The following is a 24,251-nucleotide window of genomic DNA, read 5'->3' on the forward strand; positions in this document are numbered from 1 at the left end:
CAGATATGGATACAAAACTGCAAATGCCTAGCAGAAATGATCAAACCCAGAAAGAAAGGAAAGTGTTGGTCAGCCTTCCAGTCCTAGATAGCGTATTGGAGAAAAATCAAAGGATTTTGTATGTTTACTATCTCCATAAGCCGATGATAACAGCTATTAAAGCTGATGTACTGTTGACTTCTCAAACTTCACTGAATCATTTTTTGAGGCAGGGTATGGCAGACTGAGACTGTTGTTGTATAATTTGGCTCGTCGTGAAATGTAAAAGTCCCACAAAAACATATTAGGATTTCTGTTTTAATTTAGAATTAATAAAGCTAACTCTTTTTTATGAGAATGTGAGCACTTTACTGCCAAACCATAGCAGATGGATAACATGTCTCATTCTGTTATGCACCCCCAACAGATGGGATCAGAGCTAAGTCCCATTCTGTTTAATTTTACAGGTGCTATGTAAGCTTTATGAATTTTGATTTGAATCAACTGTATCTTTGCATTGCAGGATGCTATCTCTTATACCAGTTATTAAAGTCCATCTGTCATTGTCTCTAACGGCACTAGGATCCACTGACCAAATAACTGTTGATGTTGAACCATGAATACAAATATTAATGAATAAATGTTATACTTTTGAGAAAGGATATTGGTAAATTTTCCCCACAAATCTAGTAATGTGGGCAAATATAACTATATGAATGTATACTAATTTTAGTGATCATTAAAATATAGATTTAAGCCTATATATTTAGGAAAATGTTATATTAGAATGGCAGTTGTTGAAAGGTTCAAAATCTGCTTCCATAAATGGCTTTTACACTGGCCCTTAACAGTATATTGATTGTCTTCCTTATACCTGTAGCAATTCGGCTGATGTTAGCAATAATGTGGCAAGTTATCTGGTCCCAGTGCTAAAGCACTGAGCATCACTCTTTCCCAAAACTTGGTCAATCTCAAGGGATCGCCAAGGTTAGCTTCATTAGTTATTCATAGTGCACTCACGGCCTGCTTTGCATCTGCCTGAAGGAGCTTGTTAATGGCAGGGGCCAGGAATAGCACACAGCTGCAGTTCATCCTTCATTAGAGGATGTGCTGAGCATCCTGCAAAGCGTTGGAATTGGCTGGAAATGAGATTGAACTCTGTCACCCGCTGCCTGCTGAAACGGAGCCTGCAACAGTAGTTGTCCCCGACATGCCAGTGCCTTGGCCTGTAGATACAGCGTGGTGGACAATCTGCCCTGCCTCCCATCCTTCCTACCAACCTCGAAATAACACAAACGTGGAGGAATCATCATTTTCAAAATTGTAATTTGGCCAATCTGGCAGCTGAAATCTTCGGGCAACAATCTCAAAAAGTAGCCTAACAAAACTAGCAACAAAAATAGCACCCAGCACAAAGCTAAAGATAAATTCTACTCTCTGCTATTTATTCTCGAAACACAGTGGATCCTCCTTTAAATGCCGCGGTATATGTAGCTAGTGAAGCTATTGATATTATTGATGTCACCAAAACATGGTTAAAAGGAAGAGGCTGGAAATTTGAAGGGTATGGAGTGTTTCTTTAGGGAAGACCCACAAAGCAAGATGGCATTTTTAGTAGGAAATGAGATAACAGCTATTGAAATTGCAGGTGAATCAGAGGAAAGGGATACTGTTGAAGCAATATAGATAGAAATAAGTGATAAGGGCAACAAAACAGTAGTTAGTAACTGCTATAGACCATCAATGCAAAGCAAATAGGCAGATAGAGAACTGTTTGGGCAGGTAAGGAGAGCTGCAATATATATTAATCATGCAAGTCTTCAACATGCCAAGGAGATTTAGACTGATTAAGCAGATGGGCTCAAAAATGGCAGATGGATTGAAACATGGCAGATGGATCTTAATGAAAAATACATTAAGGGTCATATTTTAAGTAGGAATCAGATTTAGGTTTGATTATTGATCAAAGTATCGAGCAAATGTGAAGCAGGTGTCCAGAAGAGAAGATGAGTACAGGGACACAACTGCAAGACATTAGCTTACAAATCAGAACAAGTTGTATAGGTCACTGATGAGGCTAATTCTAGACATGGCTATGCATTTTTGGTCACTCTGCCTCAAAAAGAACCAGAGAGAGTGACCAGGATGATTCTAGGTCTTATAGAACTAAGTAATGACGAAAGACTCAGGTAAGTGAACTTCTTTCCAATGGGAAAAGGGATACTGAGAGTCGACATGATATAGATTTGTTGAATAATGACAAGTTATAGATAAGGTTGAGGTAAGCAAATTTGGAAACTGAGCACAAAATTCTTCTGAAGTCCACTTTGTGATGCTACTGCCAGCAGCACGTTGTCACATGTATTTGCATATATTATAATATGTAAAGAACCTTGTTAATTTGAATAGTAGTAACTATCTTCTGCTGCCGGTAACTTGCGATGTGGATTTTCTGGAATTGCTGCTTTTATATTTGAGCGATAACTATGACCAGGAATATTTCAAAAGGATTTTGATACTTGCAACTTGGCTTATCGTCCCAAATAGTTTATGTTATGGCACAAGTGATATTTTTATAACTTCTACCATGCGTCAAAGCGATTAGGACAACATTCTACCTCAGTAGGTTTACTTTGATCTCCTTGCACCAGAAAATGTACTTAAACTGCTTTATTCGTTTCTCAATGCATGACAGTATACAGGTTCTATAAACTGTGAATGAGCCATTGAAATGAAACCATTATATTGATTAGGAAAGCAGAATTGTGAAGCTTGGTTTGTCATTTAGCCAAATTAATTTGATAACCAACAAGTTTTTGATAGCCACAAGTCAGGAGTTCGATGGAATACTCTCCATTTGCCTGGATGAGTGCAGCTCCAACAACACTCAAGAAGCTTGACACCATCCAGGACACAGTAGCCCGCTTGATTGGCACCCCATCCACCACCTTAAACATTCACTCACTCTACCATCTGCGATCAGGACTGCATGTATAGCATCCACAAGATGCACTGCGGCAACTAGCCAAGGCTTCTTCTACAGCACCTCCCAAACCCACAACCTCTACAACCTAGAAGGACAAGGGCAGAAGGCGCATGGGAACACCACCACCTGCAAGTTCTCCTTCAAGTTACACATCATCCTGAGTTGGAAATATATCGTCGTTCCTTCATCGTCACTGGGTCAAGATCCTGGAACTCCCTCCGTTACAGTACTGTGGAAGTACCTTCACCACACGGACTGTGGCAGTTGAAGAAGGCAGCTCACCATCACCTTTTCAAGGACAATTAGGGATGGGCCATAAATGCTAGCCTTGCCAGCGACGCCCACATCCCATGAACACATTTTAAAAAATGTTTTAATTAATGGTTAAACTATGACATTTTTTTTCTGGCTCCATCTGTTCCCAATCTCAGTCATGTACAAGTACTAAAGTCTTGCACAAACTTGCATGGCTTGCATTTATATAACACCTTATCTCATTGCAAAGTGCTTTACCTAGCATTAATTACTCTAAAGTGACTGATTACTGTTATGCAAATACATTAACCATATTGCACACACCAAGATCTTATAAACAGCAGTGGAATGAATGAGCAGTTAATGCGGTTTTAGTGGTGTTTATTGAGGGAGGAATGTTGTTCATGGCACCAGGGGAACTTCTTGCTCTTCTTCAAGTAGTGCCATGGAATAAGCTGAACAGAGCCTCAGTGCAATGTCTCATCTAAAAGACAGTGGGGGCGAAATTGCTCCCTTCCCCGTTTGGAGACGGTAACCTTCTGTGTCCGTGGTTGGGGCACTCCCCGGGCGGTAGAGCAGCGCTGAGTTCAGCACCGCGCTCCAGAGCCCAGCACCCCGCCGGCAATGTCAGCACTACATGTGGATTGGGGGGCGGCGGGCGGGCGCTGCTGTGCGCTCTGCAGTCCCTTTAGCTGCCACCAGGGATGCCCTCGACCGGGCCAACAGTAACGGAGTGCTGGGCTGCAGGCTGGCAGCCCGGTTGAGGAGAGGGCCGCCACTGTTGGGCCTTTAAGGGACGCCCTGGCGACCCGCGAAGCTGGCGGTGACATTGGCCGGCGCCATCCTCGCCGCCCGCAGGGCATTTTCCACCGTGGGGCAGAAAGGGCTTGGCGCAGGGCGACGAGGAGTCGCGGAACACACCGATGATGTCATCACAGTGCGTGCGCCAGCCTGGGCGCAAATGACGGAGAGTGGCACTAACGGCACACTGCCCCCCAAAACTCTGGGGCAATTTCCCCAGAGGGACTATCGATCCCTTCCCTCTGGCGATAACCTCGTCGTGCCCCATTAGCGTCCCCCGGAGCCACTAATGGGGCTATAAAAAAGGGCAATTTTGCCCCCAGCACCTCTGACAATGCAGCACTCCTTCAGTACTGCATTGAAGAGTGCCAGTCTAAATTATGCACTTAATTCTTGGAATGTAGTTTGAACCCACTCAAGCTGACAGGACTTAGTCGTACTCTGCTAAGGACCCAGGAATTTAACATACTCTGCTCTTCCTCTTTACATTACATGTGACAAAGATGGTTAATGGGTTCAGAGCCTATCTAGAACTATGATGTACAAGTTATGCAAACAAAGAGATTTGACAATATATTAATTACAGAGCAGAGTTACAGTCATTCTATCCTATCAAATCATTTTTCAAGGGAGAAGGTAATTCACTATATGTAGATAATTTAAAAACGAGTTTGGCTCCAGAGATTTCTGCACCCCGTCAGCATAAGAAGGCTTCATCCACCAGTTAGATTGAGAAGAGACTGTTCATCCTAATCAGCAGAGCTGGTACGATAAATCAGCTTGGTCCACTGCTCCAAATCAGATCATTTCAACGAGTTTATTGCATTTAATGACTTGGATGGACACGACCAACTTCAGACAGATGTTACAAATAGCAGATTACCCAATTTTACAAGCATACCACAGACAAAATGTAATCATAATCACCTTACATCCAAACCAAATACTCTATATTTGGAGTAAGCCCCTTAATAATTTTAAAATATATTACATTGATACAATTTCTCAAAACATTTCAACCATCAAATCTCAAAAGGATATCTAGTCTATAGCTCTTCCGTTTATTTGTTCCCTCTCAGTGCTGTTGGAATAGCTATTACAGTGCTCCTATATGTCTGTGTTTCTTGTGGTTAAAACTAAGCATTTTCAAAGCTTTTACATAAGTTTTCTGCCAATTTATCATGAATGAATAGATACTGAAATATTGGACGGGATAAACACAGTAAGAGAGGAAGTATTAAGGGGTTTAGCATCCTTGAAAGTAAATAAATCGCCAGGACTGGATGAAATATATCCGAGAAATAGAGAGCGAGAGAGACACTTCATGACCTCATTAGTTTAACAGCAAGAAGTGATGTAATATGACATCAGCAGTTTAGTGACATGTTTAACTTCAGCCTGATACCAGCCCAGCTTGTGTCTACTCCTACAGCTGCTGCTTTCCATTCCACCTTTCTGGGAGAATGCCCATCAGTGACAGTTCCGCAGGGCAAGGCAAACAGAGCTGTTGGACTTCAAGGTAGGAAAGCCTTCCTTAGAAGGCCAGTCTGAATGAATAAAGTTGGAATGTCGTCACTACCTCTTAATCCTGCAGTCATAGAAATGCAATTAACTACTTTTTAATGTGTCCGCTACTGAGACAATAAGGTAACTGACTTGCAGCTTTTGCAGGCAACATCTTAATGCTTAGCTATCCCACTGTAAAAACTGCTCTCTTCACTATAGACTGGTGTAGACATGGATGAACCCCAGCCTCTTCAATATTTCCTCATAGCTAAAGTTTTCCAGTCCTGGCAACATCCTCATAAATCTCCTCTGCACCCTTTTGTGTGCAATCACATCCTTCCTGCCATGTGACCAGAACTGCACGCAGTACTCAAGCTGTGGCCTAACTAGTGTTGTATACAGTTCAAGCATAACCTCCCTGCTCTTGTATTCTAAGCCTTGGCTAATAAAGGAAAGCATTCCGTATGCCTTTTTAACTACTTTTATCGACCTGTACTGCAACCTTTAAAGATTTGTGGACATATACTCCAAGGTCCCTCTGTTCTTCCACACCTCTCAGTATCCTTCCCTTTATTGCATATTCCTTTGCCCTGTTGCCCCTCCCCAAATGCATTACCTCACACTTTTCAGGATTGAATTCCATTTTGTCACTTTTCTGCCCAACTGACCAGTCCATTGATACCTTCCTGCAGTCCAGAGCTTTCCTCCTCACTGTCAACTGCGCCGCCAATTTTTGTATCATCTGCAAATTTCTTTATCATGCCCCCTACATTTAAGTCTAAATCATTAATATATACTACAAAAAGTAAGGGACTATTGAGCCCTGTGGAACTCCACTGGAAACTGCCTTCCAATCACAAAAACTCCCCTCAACTGTTACCCTTTGCTTTCTGCCACTGAGCCAATTTTGGATCCAATTTGCTACTCTCCTTTGGATCCCATGGGCTTTTACTTTTTTGATCAGCCTGCCATGTGGGACTTTGTCAAAAGCCTTGTTAAAATCCATGTAAACTACATCAAAGGCACTGCCCTCATTGTCCCTCCTTGTTACCTTCTCAAATAACTCAATGAAGTTAGTCAGACATGACCTTCCCTTAACAAATCCATGCTGACTGTCCTTGATTAATACAAAAGCAAAATACTGCGGATGCTGGAATCTGGAATAAAAACAGAAAATGCTGGAAATCTCAGCAGGCCAGGCAGCATCTGTGGAGAGTAAGCAGAGTTAACGTTTCGGGTCGATGACCCTTCATCAGGACTGGAGAGTGTTTGGAAAGAACACATTCTTAAGAAGCACTCAAAGGGGGAGGGGAAGAAAGAACAAAAGGAAAGGTCTGTGATAAGGTGGAAGACAGGAGAGATTAGAGGGACAAAAAGGGATGATGGACCAAATTGTAATGCCAGGAATTAGAAAAACATTAGTCAAGATAGGGTGTGAATGGCGGGATAATGACCAGCTGCCATTAGAGACAAGGAGAAAAAAAGAAACAGGCTCGGGTGGGGGGAGGAGCCAAAGATTGGCAGCAGTTACGCTCTGAAATTGTTGAACTCGATGTTGAGTTCAGAAGGCTGTAAAGTGCCTAAAGGAAAGATGAGGTGCTGTTCCTCGAGCTTGCATTGAGCTTCATAGGAACAGTGTAGGAGACTGAGGACGGAGAGGTCAGAGTGGGAATGGAGTGGAGAATTAAAGTGACAGGCAACTGGAAGCTCAGGGTCACACTTGCGGACTGAACGGAGGTGTTCTGCAAAGCGATCATGCAATCTACACTTGATCTCCCCAATGTAGAGGAGACCACATCGTGAGCAGCGAATACAGTATACTAAATTGAATTGTATTTTATCTGGTCCTGGCAATTTATCTACTTTCAAGGATGCTAAACACCTTAATACTTGCTCTCTTACTATGTTTATCCCATCCAATATTTCACTATCTTCCTCCTGAACTTCAATGTCGGCATCATCCCTCTCTTTTGTGAAGACAGCCGCAAAGTTTGAATTTAGTACTTTACCCACCTCCTCCGCTTCCACACATAGATCACCATTTTGGTCCCTAATAGGCCCTACTCTTTCCTTAGTTATCCTCTCGCTCATTATGTAATCATAAAACATCTTTGGGTTTTCTTTGATTCTACTTGCCAGTATTTTTAAATGCCCTCTTTTTGCTTTCTGAATTTCCTTCTTAATTTCACCCTTACACTTTCTATACTCTTCTATGCTTTCTACAGTATTGAGCTGTGATATCTGTTTAGACTTCCATTTTTGCTGTATCTTACCCTTTATGCATCTTGTCATTCAGCGGGCTCTAAATTTGGTAGTTGTACCCCTGTATGCTTTGTGGGAATATGTTTACCCTGAACTCCATGTACCTCCCTCTTGAATGCCTTCCACTGCTCTGGCACTGATTTATCTTCAAGTAACTTCTCAGCCCGAGTAAAATTGGCCTTCCCCCAATTTAGAACCCTTACTCCTGTTTTTTCTTTGTCCTTATCCATAATTATGTTAAAACTAACTGAATTATGATCACTACCACAAAAATGCTCTCCCACCGATACTCCTTCCACCTTCATTCCCTAACACTAAATCCAGAACTGCTCCCCTTCTTGTTGGGCTTGCTACATATTGGCTGAAAAAGTTCTCCAGAATGCAATTTAAGAATTCTGTGCCCTCTGTACCTTTTACACTGATAGTATCCCAGTTAATATTAGGATCATTGAAATCCCGCACTATTACTGCCCTATTGGTTTTGCACTTGTCAGAAATTTGTCTACAAATTTGTATTCGACCTCCCTCAGACTGTTTGGGGTTCTATAGTACACTCCCAGCAGTGTGACTGCTCTTTTTTTGTTCTTTAGTTCAACCAACATAGCCTCATTTGATGGGTCTTCTAACATATCATCCCTCCTCACAGCTGTAATTGTTTCTTTAATCAATAATGTGACCACCCCCCCCCTCATTTTTAATCCCCTCATAATCCTACGTATCTATCTGTGCCCTTGGCTCATCTGCCTTATTTCCGAGACTCCTTGCATTAAAGTATATACCATGTAGCATTGCCAAATTGCCTTGTTGTCTATTTTATAGCCTTTGTTTCCTCTGCCTTCCAAACTCGCTTACTAATTTTCTGCCTTCCATTTCCAGCTTGGCTTCTCTCCCTTCTGATATTGCTCTCAGGTTCCTATCCCCTTGCCAAGCTAGTTTAAACCCTCCCCAACAGCACTAGCAGCACCCGTGAGGATATTGGTCCCAGCTCAGTTGAGGTGCAACCCGTCCGGCTTGTACAGGTCCCACCTCCCCTAGAAATGGTCACTATGCCTCAGGAATTTAAAGCCCTCCCTCCTGCCCCATCCCTCCAGCCACGCATTCATCCGTTCTATCCTCCTATTTCTGTACTCACTAGCACGTGGCACCGGGAGTAATCCGGAGAGTACTACCTTTTGGGTCCTGCTTTTTAATCTCTCTCCTAACTCCCTATAATCTGCCTGGAGAACCTCATCCCTCTTTCTGCCTTTGTCATTGGTACCGATACGGACAACAACCTCTGGCTGATCACCCTCCTCCCTCAGAATGTCCTGCAGCCAATCAGTGACATCCTTGACCCTGACACCAGGGAGGCAACATACCATCCTGGAGACACGTCTGTGGCTGCAGAAACACCTGTCTGTTCCCCTAACTATCGAATCCCCTGTCACAATTGCCTTTCCACGCTTTCTTGTTTGGTAATATGCCCTAAGGTCACCGTGGGCTCCTGCAACTCATCTTTGATCATCTTTGAGGGTCAGGAAAGAACTTCCCAGATTTGTTCTTTTATCTTCGACCTAAGGAATTAAAAAAAAAAATCTATTGCTTTACCTCTCCCAGGAGATAACCTGGTTGTTGGCTACATAAATCCTGTCTACATTTTAAAAATATTTGTTCCTGGAATGTGGGCATCACTGGCAAGGCCAGCATTTATTGCCCATCCCGTATTACCCTTGAGAAGGTGGTGTTGAGCCGCCTTCTTGAACTGTTGCAGTCCGTGTGGTGAAGGTACTCCCACGGTGCTGTTAGGGAGGGACTTCTAGGATTTTGACCCAGCGACGATGAAGGAATGGCAATATATTTCCAAGTCAGGATGGTGTGTGACTTGGAGGGGAACTTGGAGGTGATCGTGTTCCCATGCGCCTGCTGTCCTTGTCCTTCTCGCTGTCCTTGTCCTTCTAGCTGGTCGAGGTCGCGGGTTTGGGAGATGCTGCCCAAGAAGCTTTGACGAGTTGCTGCAGTGCATCTTGTAGATGAAGTACATGACGTATTAAGATGACTTATTTCAAAATATTCATACCAGAACAAGGCTGGATTTCATGAACACAAAATTAACTATGATTGCTGTTGCTACATGGAACTAATCTGATATTTCTATGAAGTCTGATGGTGACAATATTTCCTCTGATTCTATTGACATCTTTTGTTTCAATGTTTTGGGGTGAGAACTGATTGACCACCCAGAATTGTTGGAGAAGGACTCAAAATCTGTTACTTTAATTCAAAATATCTAAACTGCTTAAAATGTAGAATTAAAAGAAAAATGTTTCCACTCTGACTCTTGGTCAGCTTCTAATGATGAAGAAAAACAGTAAAAGTATTGGATTGTATATATCAATGAGAACTGACACATGCCTGACATCACGTGGGAGGGTAGTGACTAAAGTGGCTCCTTGTAAATCCATTTAATATGATGCACAAAAAGGAGACTGCAATAACACAATAGTAAGTGACATTAGTGCATCATTTCTGCTACACTTTTTTATCTTGCATGTCTCCAAAAACAGGATTGTGAAAGTTTGTCTGGATGCAGATATTGCATCTGTTACACTGCGAGCTGCTGTGGTGCTGACATGACAACTCTGCAGCAGACGATGGAAAGATCATAAGAACATAAGAAATAGGAGCAGGAGTAGGCCATATGGCCCCTCGAGCCTGCCCCGCCATTTAATACGATCATGGCTGATCTGATCATGGACTCAGCTCCACTTCCCTGCCCGCTCCCCATAACCCCTTATTCCCTTATCGGTTAAGAAACTGTCTATCTCTGTCTTAAAATTTTCAATGACCCGGCTTCCACAGCTCTCTGAGGCAGCGAATTCCACAGATTTACAACCCCCTGAGAGAAGAAATTCCTCCTCATCTCAGTTTTAAATGAGCGGCCCCTTATTCTAAGATTATGCCCCCTAGTTCTAGTCTCCCCCATCAGTGGAAACATCCTCTCTGCATCCACCTTGTCAAGCCCCCTCATAATCTTATACGTTTCGATAAGATCACCTCTCATTCTTCTGAATTCCAATGAGTAGAGGCCTAACCTACTGCTGTTCCAGCAGTAAACTTGTAAAATCTCCCGAACAGGCCAGCAACACCCCTTTAAATAGCTGGACACTGTACCAAGAGAACAGAGAAGGGTTTATTTTGTCGTAAACAATGTACATTCGTGTACATTAAATCCATACCAGGAATGTTGAAGGGAAAATCTGGTTCAAGCACATCAAGCTTTACTATCATTAGGCTGTTTAGAAGGTGAGAATTTCTTGGCATTTACTTTGTAAAGCAGGATTTAAAAAATATGTCAGTTCCCCAAATAAACCAATAATATAAGTTCCTTTCTTGTGTTTTTCTTGGAGGCTGAGTGCAAAGGGGTGAACTGACAGCTGGATTTTCAGTAATGATAGATTCCCTGCAATGGTTCTAAATATTTTATTTTGCAGTTAAATTAATTCCAGTGAGAATTGACTCATTTATACCCTCGGCGGAAGAATGATGAAAGAAGAAACAAATGTTGGGGCTTTACAAAGGAGCATACTCTCAATCTTTGGAGGCGAGACTTTTATGAGAGCTAATAAATTTACATAATGATCCTTGTCTAGAGTTAATATTTAAACTTGTACAGGTGCTGCGTCGAGAATCCGGAATCCTCGGGACCAAAGGCGTTCCGGATCCGGGGCTTTTCCGGACTTTCGATCGTCTTTCTGACGTCACGAATCCGGAAACACCCGAACCCAGGTTCAAGTATTTCTGGATTTCGGAACACCAGAAAGGGGGGGGCCCCGGCCGAGGAGCTGTCGGGCCACTGGCTCCATCGATGAGATCGTCGAGCAGGGCCCCGTCACACAGGAACTGTTCGGGCGGGTCCCATCATGGAGGCCCCAAGGTAAGGGCAGCGACGAAGAGTGAGGCTCGAGGTCGGGCAGCGGCAGGACCCCAGGGTCGGCGGGTCCGGATTCCGGAACATTTTACGGATTCCGAAGGACCCTGCCACCGATCGGTCCGGATTCCGGAACATTCCGGATTCTGGAACTCTGGATTTTTAATGCTGCCCCGTACCGATTTTAGTTGGTCCTCCTCCTCCACCATGGAGTGAGATATCAGACTTCACTGCACAGATCCTGAGCTCTTGGTACTTCCCTTAATGTTTTGGATTTGGAGGAATCCTAATAACCTTGCACTCTGTGATAATTTCTAAATTTGTTGCAGACATAACGGGGTGAAATGCATCTTGGGTGACAGTGCAAACCAGGCAATAGCGAATCAGCGTCTCATTTCAGTGGAAAAGAGAAGTGGGCAGAGAATATACCAAGTAGCAATAAACAACCAGTAGGAAGCAAGGCTTTTGAACACCTAATCATAGAATCTTACAGCACAGAAGGAGGCCATTCGACCCATCGCGTCTTTTCCGGCTCTTTGCAAGAGCTGTCCAGTTAGTCCCTCACTCTTTACCCATAGCCCTGCAAATGTTTCCATTAAATGCCCTAGTAGTTTCATTAATTGGAATGAACAGAGCTGTCGGAAATACAACTTTCAAACTTAATGGTATTATAACTGACTCGCTTGGCCGAGAAGCCCGCGTCAGTGACATTGTGGCAGAGGTACTTGTAGATGAAATGTTGGCTCCCCAGGAGTTTACTGTTTCGGTTCAGTGGGTTACATGGCCACCAAGGCTGGCCATCTGTGAGTGAGGAAGGTGATGAGTAAACCGGGAGCGGGTAGGCGGGGGTGAGGGGCAATTCAGGGGATCCAGAAGAAATTCACTGACATCAACAAGGTCACCAAAGTAAGCATATTTGATTTAAATTTGTAATTGCACAATTCTACATGATTTACAGGCACTCATTTTATGTGTGTTCAATAGGCTTGAAAAAGGATTGCTGTTATAGTCACAGCTCGCCACTATGAAGTGCCTTTACGGGGAAAATTGATGCAATGATAACATTGGGCAATGGCAACAAATAAATGACAGGATGACTTCGACATAATTATAAGATGGAACATTAGGCCCGATGAGAAGTCATTTCCAGCCCTGCGACTGCGGGTTTGGAGGCGGGCCCGATGTCAAAATGGCTGTGATTGACAGTGGGTCGGGATCCCGCTCTGAACCCACCTCCGTGTGAGTTTCTCAGCTGTCAGGTCTGTGTTCGGATAGCAGACCTGACAGCAAGCGGCAGGTCAGGTGATTAACATCATTAAAAGGTACTTCAATGCTAATTAAGAGGCTTTACAGCAGGCACTTACAATTTTACCAACCTTTTGACAGCTTTGCCGTCCCTCGGGTTTCACGCCAGGTAAGCGGAGTCGGGTTCTCAGTGACTCTCTATTGCTTTGGTTAGTTGACAGCTGCAGTAGTGGTATAAAAGCTACCATTTCACAGTTATTCGCTTTCCAATGTCAGAAGCTGAAACCTTCAGGTTTTGGAAAAGTATTTCAGCTGTGTGCACTTTGGAAGTGTTTGCAGTGAACTGTCTATTCACTGTCACCTCCTTGGAGCAACCTCTCTCACCATTGACAGATCGCTTCAGTCATCTCAACCTCACCTGCCATCTATTGCAGAAGCATCAGTGCCCTTCTCACCTTGGTCCTCAGAAACCCACCACGATCAGCCCCAACACCAACATCATTAAACACACCAGCATCACCAACAACAACACCAACCTTCTCCGCAATTACCTGATGCTACACAGGACACAGGACATCAGCACCTGACCATAATGCTGCCCGAGAGGCCAGTGATGGCCTCACCATGGCTACATTTACTTCACTTGACGCTGTGCACCCTGACTGCCACATGATATGCAGGTTGGTACCACCCCACACCAGCTCCATAAAGCATCCCTGCAATGCCCACCCTATTCCTTTCACACTCATCACCATTGCAGGGGGTACCCTTAAGTCTCACCATTCACTATAACTCACTAAGTCACTTCCAAAGGTGCCCATGAATCTGTCCAAGAACACAAAGTCCTGAAAATAAAGATTTCAATGTTTGACAATACATCAACATTAACGATACATGAACATTGACTAAAGGACCCAAGTGCCTACCCTTGTGTGTTATTTGTTGGTATGATTGGACAAGGATGAGGGTGAGTGTGAGGGGTGGCTAGTGAGATGGGGAATTGATAATGTGGATAGCGAGAGAGAGGGATGGGTGGAGGTGCAAGGTAAGTTGGTGAGAGTAAGGATGTGCAGGAGTAGGGTAGGGAAAGCAGAGTGATGGGGATGTGATGAGTGGCACAGCAGGATGAGGTTGAGCGTGGCTTTGCAGTAATGTTGTGTGATCTACTGAGATAATTGAAAGGTTTGCGTCACTGCAGCCTGGTCCTCCATACGACATCCCTGCTCGTGCACTCATGTGCATTGTGCAACCAGACTGCGTTGCTGTCCTCTGGAGGTCTCTTCCTTCCATTAGATTGGAAGAGAACCTCCCTGCCTGCAGTGACTCCCTCCATAAGCACCTTTGTGCAGTGTTTGTCAGTGTTTGCAGTAGCTCAATGTGTAAAAGACTGACAGAACAACTGTCAAAATAAAGTTGGGATTGGTCCCTTTGAAGAAACCGGCTGATGGTGCATCATCAGATGACATCATCAGACCGGCTTCCAGTTAATTGGCCGGGAAACCCTCAGGGCGGGCTTAACAAGCCCCAGCCACGGAAGATTGAAGGGAGAGAGCGGACTGCACTTCGGAACGGGTTTCCCATGCTGCACCAATGCCGCCTGCATCGAACTCGCTTCTGTTGGTGAAATCCCGGCCAGAGTGTCAGCTGTGGCTCAAGTCCCACTCCAGAAACTTGAGCACAAAAATTTAGGCTGACACTCCAGTGCAGTGCTGAGGGAGCGCTACACTGTCAGAGGTGCCATCTTTCAGATGAGACATTAAACCCTGAGGCCCTGTCTGTTCTCTCAGGTGGATGTAAAAGATCCTATTGCACTATTTTGAAGAAGAGCAGGGAAGTTATCCCCGCTGTCCTGGCCAATATTTATCCCTTAATCAACATAACAAAAACAGTTGACCGAATCATTATCACGTTGCTGTTTGTGGGAGCTTACTGTGCGCAAATCGGCTGCCGCGTTTCCTACATTATAACAGTGACTACACTTCAAAAGTACTTCATTGGCTGTAAAGTGCTTTGAGACGTTCGGTGCTCGTGAAAGGCGCGATATAAATGTAATGTTTCTTTTCTTTTTTTCTTAGCCAAACATCAAGCATGTAACGAAATATATGTCCAACATTATATGTGTATGGAAAAGTGACCTATCCATCAGTCTGCTTGTTACAGGCTGTGATATCCAAAACCACATCCAATTCTGACACAGGTGGTAGTCTTTCTCTTCTTTGCTCATTCAATTTTCCTTGTTATTTGCTGGATTTAGCACCTACAGTAGTGGCTAGCTATATGAACATTTGGCAGAGAATTTAGCCCTAGAATAGTATAACTGTTTCTTTCTCCTTTGTGGTGACATTGATCAATCATTTATAATTCAGATATCACGTATCAGATTTTTAATGTTTATAAAAAATGAACAATAGCCCAGATGTTGCCATAACAGGTCAATGAACGGCCGCCACTCATAGTTAGACTTACCCTTGCCTGTTTAATGTTGATGATATTTTGCACGGCAAGTTGCTGAAAGTGGGAGATAGAAACGGCGCGGCACTCTCTACAGGGCATCTGGGACCTGAGTGAACAGGACAAGCAACTGTGCATTTCCTCAACCAATCAGATTGAAGGATATTGACATTAACAGCGTAAGGTCTGATCAAGGAAGTGTAAATTAGAGTGGGTACAGAAAAATAAAGAGAGTGAAATAAAGATTGGATTAAGAGAGACAAAAAAAGAGACAGAAGGAAAAAGCAAAACAAATTTTTAATTTAAATTTTTCAAAAATTCTCAACAACAATTAAAGCCTGAAGGAATGAAGCTCCACACTTGTAATAGTTACAATGGAGGTGGGGGGGTGGAAGGGGAAAGTGATCGTGATGGAGGGGTTGCGACCAAGAGAGAGAGAGATGAAGCGATCGGGATGGAATGGACCAGAAGATGGGGGAGACGTTTGGAAGGGAATGGGGAGGGAATCTAGCAAAGAACTGGGAAAGTCGGAGTGATCGGGAGACAGGGAGCAACTGGGAGAGGAGGCAGCAACTGGGGGCGAGGCAGGGAAGCGATCAAGAGGGTGGGGTGAGACTGGGAGGGAGGGAGGAGGGAGGAAAGCGATCAGGAGGGAGGAGGACACTGGGAGGAAGGGGGAGACTGGGAGGGAGGGGAGAATGCGATTGGGAGGGAGGGGTGAGACTGGGAGGAGGGAGGGGAAAAAGTGATCAGGAGGGAGGAGGAGACTGGGAGGGAGGGAGGAAAGCGATCGGGAGGCAGTGAGGAAATCAGAAATGTGTGAGGGAGGGGGAGGCGGGAGGGAGGGAGGGTGGGGAGGAGAGGGGGGGTGAGGGGGGAAGGGTGGGGAGGAGAGTGGGGGGGGGGAAGGGTGGGAGGCAGTGACCCAGGGGGCTTCAATTGTGGATAAGGCTTAAAGCCTGTTTCAGATGTGGGCCTTGGTAGCATGCTTTGATGCTTATACCAGTATAGTGGGAGCCCATTTATAGCTCAGGATGTGCACACGTATGCCGCCCAATATATTGAATATTTATGCACTAGTTTTACATCTGTAAAATGGGCAAAGTGCCATTGAATTTTTAGGCCTTTGACTTTTGCTACATTTTTGTTCATTTCTACCTGCTATCTCAGTGTTGACAGTAGATCATTTAGGTGGTCTAAACAGGCATATTAGAACTGAGCAATTGATTGCTCTCATGTATCCAGTGCAGTGCTGAGGGAAACATAGAAACATAGAAAATAGGTGCAGGAGTAGGCCATTCGGCCCTTCGAGCCTGCACCACCATTCAAAAAGATCGTGGCTGATCATTCACCTCAGTACCCCTTTCCTGCTTTCTCTCCATACACCTTGATCCCTTCAGCCGTAGGGGCCACATCTAACTCCCTCTTGAATATATCCAACGAACTGGCATCAAGAATTCTCTGCGGTAGGGAATTCCACAGGTTAACAACTCTGTGAGTGAAGAAGTTTCTCCTCATCTAAGTCCTAAATGGCTTACCCTTTATCCTTCGACTGTGTCCCCTAGTTTTGGACTTCCCCAACATCGGGAACATTCTTCCTGCATCTACATAAGAAACATAAGAATTAGGAACAGGAGTAGGCCATCTAGCCCCTCGAGCCTGCTCCGCCATTCAACAAGATCATGGCTGATCTGGCCGTGGACTCAGCTCCACTTACCCGCCTGCTGCCCGTAACCCTTAATTCCCTTGCATCTAATCTGTCCAGTCCCGTCAGAATTTTTATATGTTTCTATGAGATCCCCTCTCATCCTTCTAAGCTCCAGTGAATAAAGGCCAAGTCGATCCAGTCTCTCCTCATATGTCAGTCCAGCCATCCTGGGAATCAGTCTGGTGAACCTTCGCTGCACTCCCTCAATAGCAAGAATGTCCTTCCTCAGATTAGGAGACCAAAACTGAACACAATATTCCAGGTGAGGCCTCACCAAGGCCCTGTACAACTGTAGTAAGACCTCCCTGCTCCTCGACTCAAAACCCCTAGCTATGAAGGCCAACATACCATTTGCCTTCTTCACTGCCTGCTGTACCTGCATACCAACTTTCAATGACTGATGTACCATGACACCCAGGTCTCGTTGCACCTCCCTTTTTCCTAATCTGCCACCATTCAGATAATATTCTGCCTTCGTGTTTTTGCCCCCAAAGTGGATAACCTCACATTTATCCACATTAAACTGCATCTGCCATGCATTTGCCCACTCACCTAACCTGTCCAAGTCACCCTGCAGTCTCTTAGCGTCCTCCTCACAGCTCACACCGCCATCCAGTTCAGTGTCATCTGCAAACTTGGAGATATTACACTCAATTCCTTCATCTAAATCATTAATGTATATTGTAAAGAGCTGGGGTCCCAGCACTGAGCCCTGCAGCACCCCACTAGTCACTGCCTGCCATTCTGAAAAGGACCCGTTTATCCCGAATCTTTGCTTCCTGTCTGCCAACCAGTTCTCTATCCACGTCAGTACATTATCCCCAATACCATGTGCTTTAATTTTGCACACCAATCTTTTGTATGGGTCCTTGTCAAAAGCCTTTTGAAAGTCCAAATACACTACATCCACTGGTTCTCCCTTGTCCACTCTACTAGTTACATCCTCAAAAAATTCCAGAAGATTTGTCAAGCATGATTTCCCTTTCATAAATCCATGCTGACTTGAACCGATCCTGTCACTGCTTTCCAAATGCGCTGTTATTTCATCTTTAATAATTGATTCCAACATTTGCCCCACTTTTGATGTCAGGCTAACCAGTTTATAATTATCAGTTTTCTCTCCCTCCTTTTTTTTTAAAGTGGTGTTACATTAGCTACCCTCCAGTCTATAGGAATTGATACAGAGTCGATAGACTGTTGGAAAATGATCACCAACGCATCCAATATTTCTAGGGCCACTTCCTTAATTACTCTGGGATGCAGCCTATCAGGCCCTGAAGATTTATCGGCCTTCAATCCCATCAATTTTCCGAACACAATTTCCCGCCTAATAAGGATTTCCTTCAGTTCCTCGTTCTCATTAGACCCTCGGTCCCCTAGTACTTCCAGAAGGTTATTTGTGTCTTCCTTCATGAAGACAGAACTAAAGTATTTGTTCAAGTGGTCTGCCATTGATTTGTTCCCCATTATAAATTCACCTGAATCTGACTGCAAGGGACCTACATTTGTTTTCACCAATCTTTTTCTCTACACATATCTATAGAAGCTTTTGCAGTCAGTTTTTGCGTTCCCGGCAAGCTTCCTTTCATTTTCTCCCTCCTAATTAAACCCTTTGTCCTCTTCTGCTGAATTCTAAATTTCTCCCAGTCCTCAGGTTTGCTGGTTTTTCTGGCCAATTTATATGCCTCTTCCTTGGATTTAACAACTATCCTTAATTTCCCTTGTTAGCCACGGTTGAGCCACCTTCCCTGTTTTATTTTTACTCCAGACAGGGATGTACAATTGTTGACGTTCATCCATGTGGTCTTTAAATGTTTGCCTATCCACCGTCAGCCCTTTAAGTATCATTTGCCAGTCTATTCTAGCCAATTCACGTCTCATTGCATCGAAGGGAGCGTTGCACTGTCGGAGCTGCCATCTTTCGGATGAGCCGTTAAACCAAGATCCAGTCTGCTCTCAGGTGGATGTAAAAGATCCTAAGGCAATATTTTGAAGAACAGGGGAGTCATCCTGGTGTCCTGGCCAATATTTATTCCTCAATCAACATAACAAAAAAACAGATTATCTGGTCATTATCACAGTGCTATTTGTGGGAGCTTGCTGTGCGCAAATTGGCTGCTGCATTTCCTACATTACAACAGTGACTACACTCCAAAAGTACTTCATTAGCTGTAAAGCGCTTTCTTTCTTTCTTTCTTTCTTTCTTTCTTTCTTTCTTTCTTTCTTTCTTTCTTTCTTTCTTTCTTTCTTTCTTTCTTTCTTTCTTTCTTTCTTTCTTTCTTTCTTTCTTTCTTTCTTTCTTTCTTTCTTTCTTTCTTTCTTTCTTTCTCTCTCTCTTTCTACCTTGTGATTCACATATAGTGCTCAGACAACCTGATCTGCCTGAAATTCTAGCTATACTTTATCATTTTGTTACTTTTCTGGTGTATTTTTTGGCAAGAAAAATTAATTTGTAGCTGAAATTCTGAGTTTATGGGGTAGAGCGGTAATTTTAGCGCCTTGAAAAAGTTTACGCCTCCCACCAAGAAATTTGTCAGAATCGGACAAAGAGCTGAAGGTGGTGCAAAATCAGCCGTTACACAGCTGACCTTGGGGGCGCTAACGAAAATGCTGGCGTTAAATTTTTTCGAACTATTGCACATATGCTGATCTCCGATTCCCATCCCAGGAAAAGCCGAATCTTAAAGGCGCGGAACGTCAAATATGCGTATGCGCAGCTCCACCTCGTCACTGAGAGGGGGAAAATGGAAGAACAGGGAGGAAGGCAGAGAGCGCACTGTTTCTCAGCCACGGCCTTTGAGGCCTTGTTGGAGGCTGTGGAGAGGTGCAACATTGCGCTACATCCTGGAGGGAGACGCAGGCCATTGCCACGGGTGTTCAGGAGGCTGTGGAGGGAGGTGGTCCAGTATGTCTCTACCCGCGACACGGTGGCCAGGACAGTGACTCAGTGTCGCAAAAAATACAATGACCTCACTAGGGTCATCAGGGTGAGTACCCTTTACATTAACCTTGCAATGCTTTCATGTGAGCCTCACTGTCTTACACAATGTAAAGGCTTTACACTGCCAATCCCTTCTCTATGTGTATCAGGCCATGCTCCTCATCGCTGGAGACACCTTAAAACCTCTCTATCGCCTCATCAGACATGCCCCGCTCACCAAGTGTCTCTCACCTTCTAGCTCCCAACTCAGCCTGAGGACACCCACCAACACCTTTTAACTCTCCATATGCAGGCTCAAACTTACTCGTAGCTCTTTGTTCCCAAATGCCCCCTTTGACGCATCCACTGTGCGCTGCCACGCAGGCTGAGATGCAGAGATTCACACCTCGGTACATTAGTATCGAGTCACTTACTGTAGACACATGTGGCACACGCGTTGCTACAGAGCCAGAGACAACTTCTTGTTTTGGTCATTGCAGGCCAAACTCGCCCACAACAGGCGAGAGCAGCAGCGGACAGGAGATGGGGAGCTTGACCTCCAGAATCTCATCGAGGCGGAGGAGCGAGTGTCCGGCCTCATGCGCGCACCAGTAGGAACAATGGCGGCCGACGAGACAGAGCCGCCGATCATCAGTGACGGTTTGTGATTGAGACGTCTGTTTTCTGCGAGAGCCCTGGCCCTTGAGCCCATAACGATACCCCCTCCTTCTTGCCTTCCTGCCCCCTCCCCAACTGCTACCCACACTTGTGTTGCTTTGCACTTACAGATGATGAGCCAGATGAGCCGCAGCCTGCCCGTCAGCCGCTGTCATCACACGAGGGGGAGGATGAGGAGGATGTAGAGACATGTGCGGCCACAGACTCGTCCTCAGTGCCCGCGAGTGGGAAGACCAGCCTGGTGGAGGAGGGCACGTTCACGGGCTCCAGTGGCCTGCAGCAATGCGCAGCGCAAGGGGAAGCTTGGGGGCCAGCTCTCCGGAGGGTTAGTCGGCCCAGGAGTCAGAGTCAGGCTGATGAGGACCTGGATTGGGAGGCTCTGTCCAGGGAGTCCACGCACCTTGAGCCCACCACTGCACCTTGAGCTAATGGGTGCATTGGGGAGGGTGCTGCAGAACGTGGATGCACCTGCTGTGAGTGTGGCGGAGGCCGTCTCCAGCATTGCCCATGCCTCTCAGCAGTCCACTGAACCCATCCATGCCCGGCTAAACAGGGAAGCGGGCTCAACGAGCGACAGTGGGGTCACAGAGATGATAGCGCGTGCCATGACATCACAGATCGAAGCCACGCAAGGACTTTGTGATGTCACGCAGACACTGGTTGCTGGCATGCAATCTCGGAACGCAGCGTTTCAAGCTCAGTCTACTCTGACGCAGTCTCAGAGTGATGCCATGCAAGCAGTGTCTGCTGCTATCCTCTCTGTCATCCCCACAGTCGGATGGGGAACAGACAGTGCTGCAGCAGGTCAGCAATCTGTGGATGCACATATTGCTCCTGATGCTCTGGCACCGCCCCAGAGGAGTGGCAGTGGGCCGCTGGGAATGGAAAGTGCTGTCCTTCCTCACAATTACAGCATTCCGGCTCCCACCACTGCCCATCCACCTCTGCACCCTCCATGGCCTGCACCCCAGCCATCCCACACTGCTGACGTCCATCCTGAGGCAGTGCAGTCAGCGGTCGGGCCTTCCAGGCCCCCACTTGGTCCAGGGCATCATCGTAGGCCATCTATCTATCTCCCTCAAACACAGAGCAGCCCTCAAGCAGTCTTGCTGCAGGCACTGAGACCACATTGAGGAGGAGCAGTAGGTGATGGAGGGGGGTGAGGCAGAGGGGAGGAAATGCCAGTGCAAGATCCACTGAGCAAATGTCTCCCCATGAGACCTTTGTAAAAATGTAATTAAGTCTCATGTTTGTTTTCTTTGAAGGGGCGGGAGTTCCATTTTGTTTTATTTGAGGATGTGGGTTTTTTGGGGTTGTTTCAACGATGTGTGTTAAATAAACTCTTACTTTGACCGTCTCCTTCAGCCTCTGGTATCCGACTGTGGACGTGTGATCGGGATGTGGCATTATCATCACACAATGCACAGTCATTATTAGCTGCATCCCTCAGCTCCCTGCATTTAAGCAAACCGATCCCTTATGAGCCGCCGCCGAATAGCCCTGGCACCGGCAACATTGGCATGCTCCCTCTTCCATGGCTGCTGCTGGTCCTCGTCGTCTTCCTGGACATTCGGGGCATGTCCAGGCTCCTGTTCCTCTTCCTCCTCCTTCCCACACACCCCACCCCCCCTCGTCCTCTGCCTCCTGAGGTGGGCCTGCGATCCCCACTGGCAGGGCCTGGGCTCGTCATGATGGTCAAGTTGTGCTGCATGCACAATGAATAGTGAGACTGTTGAGTTCCAGGCATTGGAATCGCTGCTTCAGCACCCCTATTGTCTGCTCGATGATGTTGCGGGTTACAGCATGGCTCTCATTGTAGCGTTCCTCCGGCTCTGTGGTGGGGTTGCGGAGGGGGCTCATTAGCCAAGTGGCCAGGCCATATCCCTTGTCCCCGAGCAGCCAGCCTTAGCCTTCCCTTGGTGGCTGAAACAGTCGAGGCACTGTGCTCTCCCGCAGGATAAAGGCATCATGTGCGCTTCCAGAATAGCGAGCATTGACTGCGAGGATGCGCTGCATGTGCTCGCACACCAGCTGCACATTTAGGGCGTGGTATCCCTTTCTGTTTCTGAAGACCTCTGCATTCTGGAATGGTGCTCACAAGGCCATGTGCGTGCAGTCAATTGCTCCTTGAACCCTCGGGAAGCCCGCTATCCTGGCAAACCCACATGCGTGCTCATTCTGTTTCTCCATGGTTTTCGGGAAGTTAATGAAGTCCATTCTGCATGTGTCGAGAGCCCGTGTGACGTGGCGGATGCAGCGGTGTGCTGTAAATTGTGAGACGCTGCATACGTCCCCTGAAGCAGCCTGGAAGGAGCCGGAGGCATAGAAGGTGAGTGTCACCGTGACCTTCACTGCGACAGGCAGCGCAGTCCTGGTGCTGATGTGAGGTTACAGGTCTGTCTGCAGGAGATGGCATATCTCTGTAACTACCTCCTTTTGGAAGCGCAGCCTTCTGACACTCTGCCTCTCGGAGAGGTCCTGGTGTGAGCATTGCCACCAGTAAAGCCGTGGGTGTAAGGCTTCCTGCCCTGACATCTGGGAGCTCTTCTCCTTCGGCCGCCGACATGGCCAACAATCCTTCTCTCTTGACGCCGCCTTTCTAGAACATGTAGAATGCGATGTTGGTGAACTAGTAATGCCCCATTAAATTTTTCAAAATTACTTTTTCTCAAGCTGAACTGTTACGTCTGCCTGCCGCTGCAAACTCAGAGACTCACGTACCGTGCTCTGTGCAAACATTTCACTGACTGTGACCTTCGAGTGAAGTGTTTCCTCATCTCTTTAAATAGCCACCAGTTAACGACTCTGGAAGCCTGTATCGACTGTTTTTTCCAGACGTTATTATTGACGGATGCTCAATGAGACGGTCGCACCGAATTTAGCGAGTTGGGCACAAGCGTGGGCAGTACACCATAACTGACATCAGGATCGGAGTGATTGTCAGCAGCCAGACACTAGCAGTTTGCACTCCTGGTAAACCTCGAATGAATTTTCAGTCAGGGTGCTAAAAGCTGTGCGCCTGGTCAGTAAGCTCTAATGCTCGCATTAACGCCCCCTCTGGCCACTAACTAAGGTTATAGATCACCAAAAATCCAGCCCAATGAGTTTTTACATTGACCTGATCAAACAGGTTATCTCATTGAAACATATAAGATGCTGAGTGGGCTTGACAGGGTAGATGCTGGGAGGTTGTTTCCCCTGGCTGGAGAGTCTAGAACTAGGGAGCATAGTGTCAGGATAATGGGTTGGCCACTTAAGATTGAGATGAGGAGGAATTTCTTCACTCAGAGGGTCATAAATGTTTAGAATTCTCTGCCCCAAGGAGTTGAGGGCGCTGAATCGCTGCCTATATTAAAGGTGAGATTGAAATACTCATGGACTCTAGGCAAATCAAGGGATATGGAGATCGGGCAGGAATGTGGAGTTGAGATCGAAGATCATCCATGATTTTAGTGAATGGCAGTACAGGCTCCAGGGGTCATATGGCCTACGCCTGCCCTTAATTCTTATGTTCTTATGTAGAGCAAATCTGGATTTCTCCAAGTGCTGGCCT

The sequence above is a fragment of the Pristiophorus japonicus genome, chromosome 8 (assembly GCF_044704955.1).
Source record: "Pristiophorus japonicus isolate sPriJap1 chromosome 8, sPriJap1.hap1, whole genome shotgun sequence".
In the NCBI taxonomy this organism is placed as follows: domain Eukaryota; kingdom Metazoa; phylum Chordata; class Chondrichthyes; family Pristiophoridae; genus Pristiophorus; species Pristiophorus japonicus.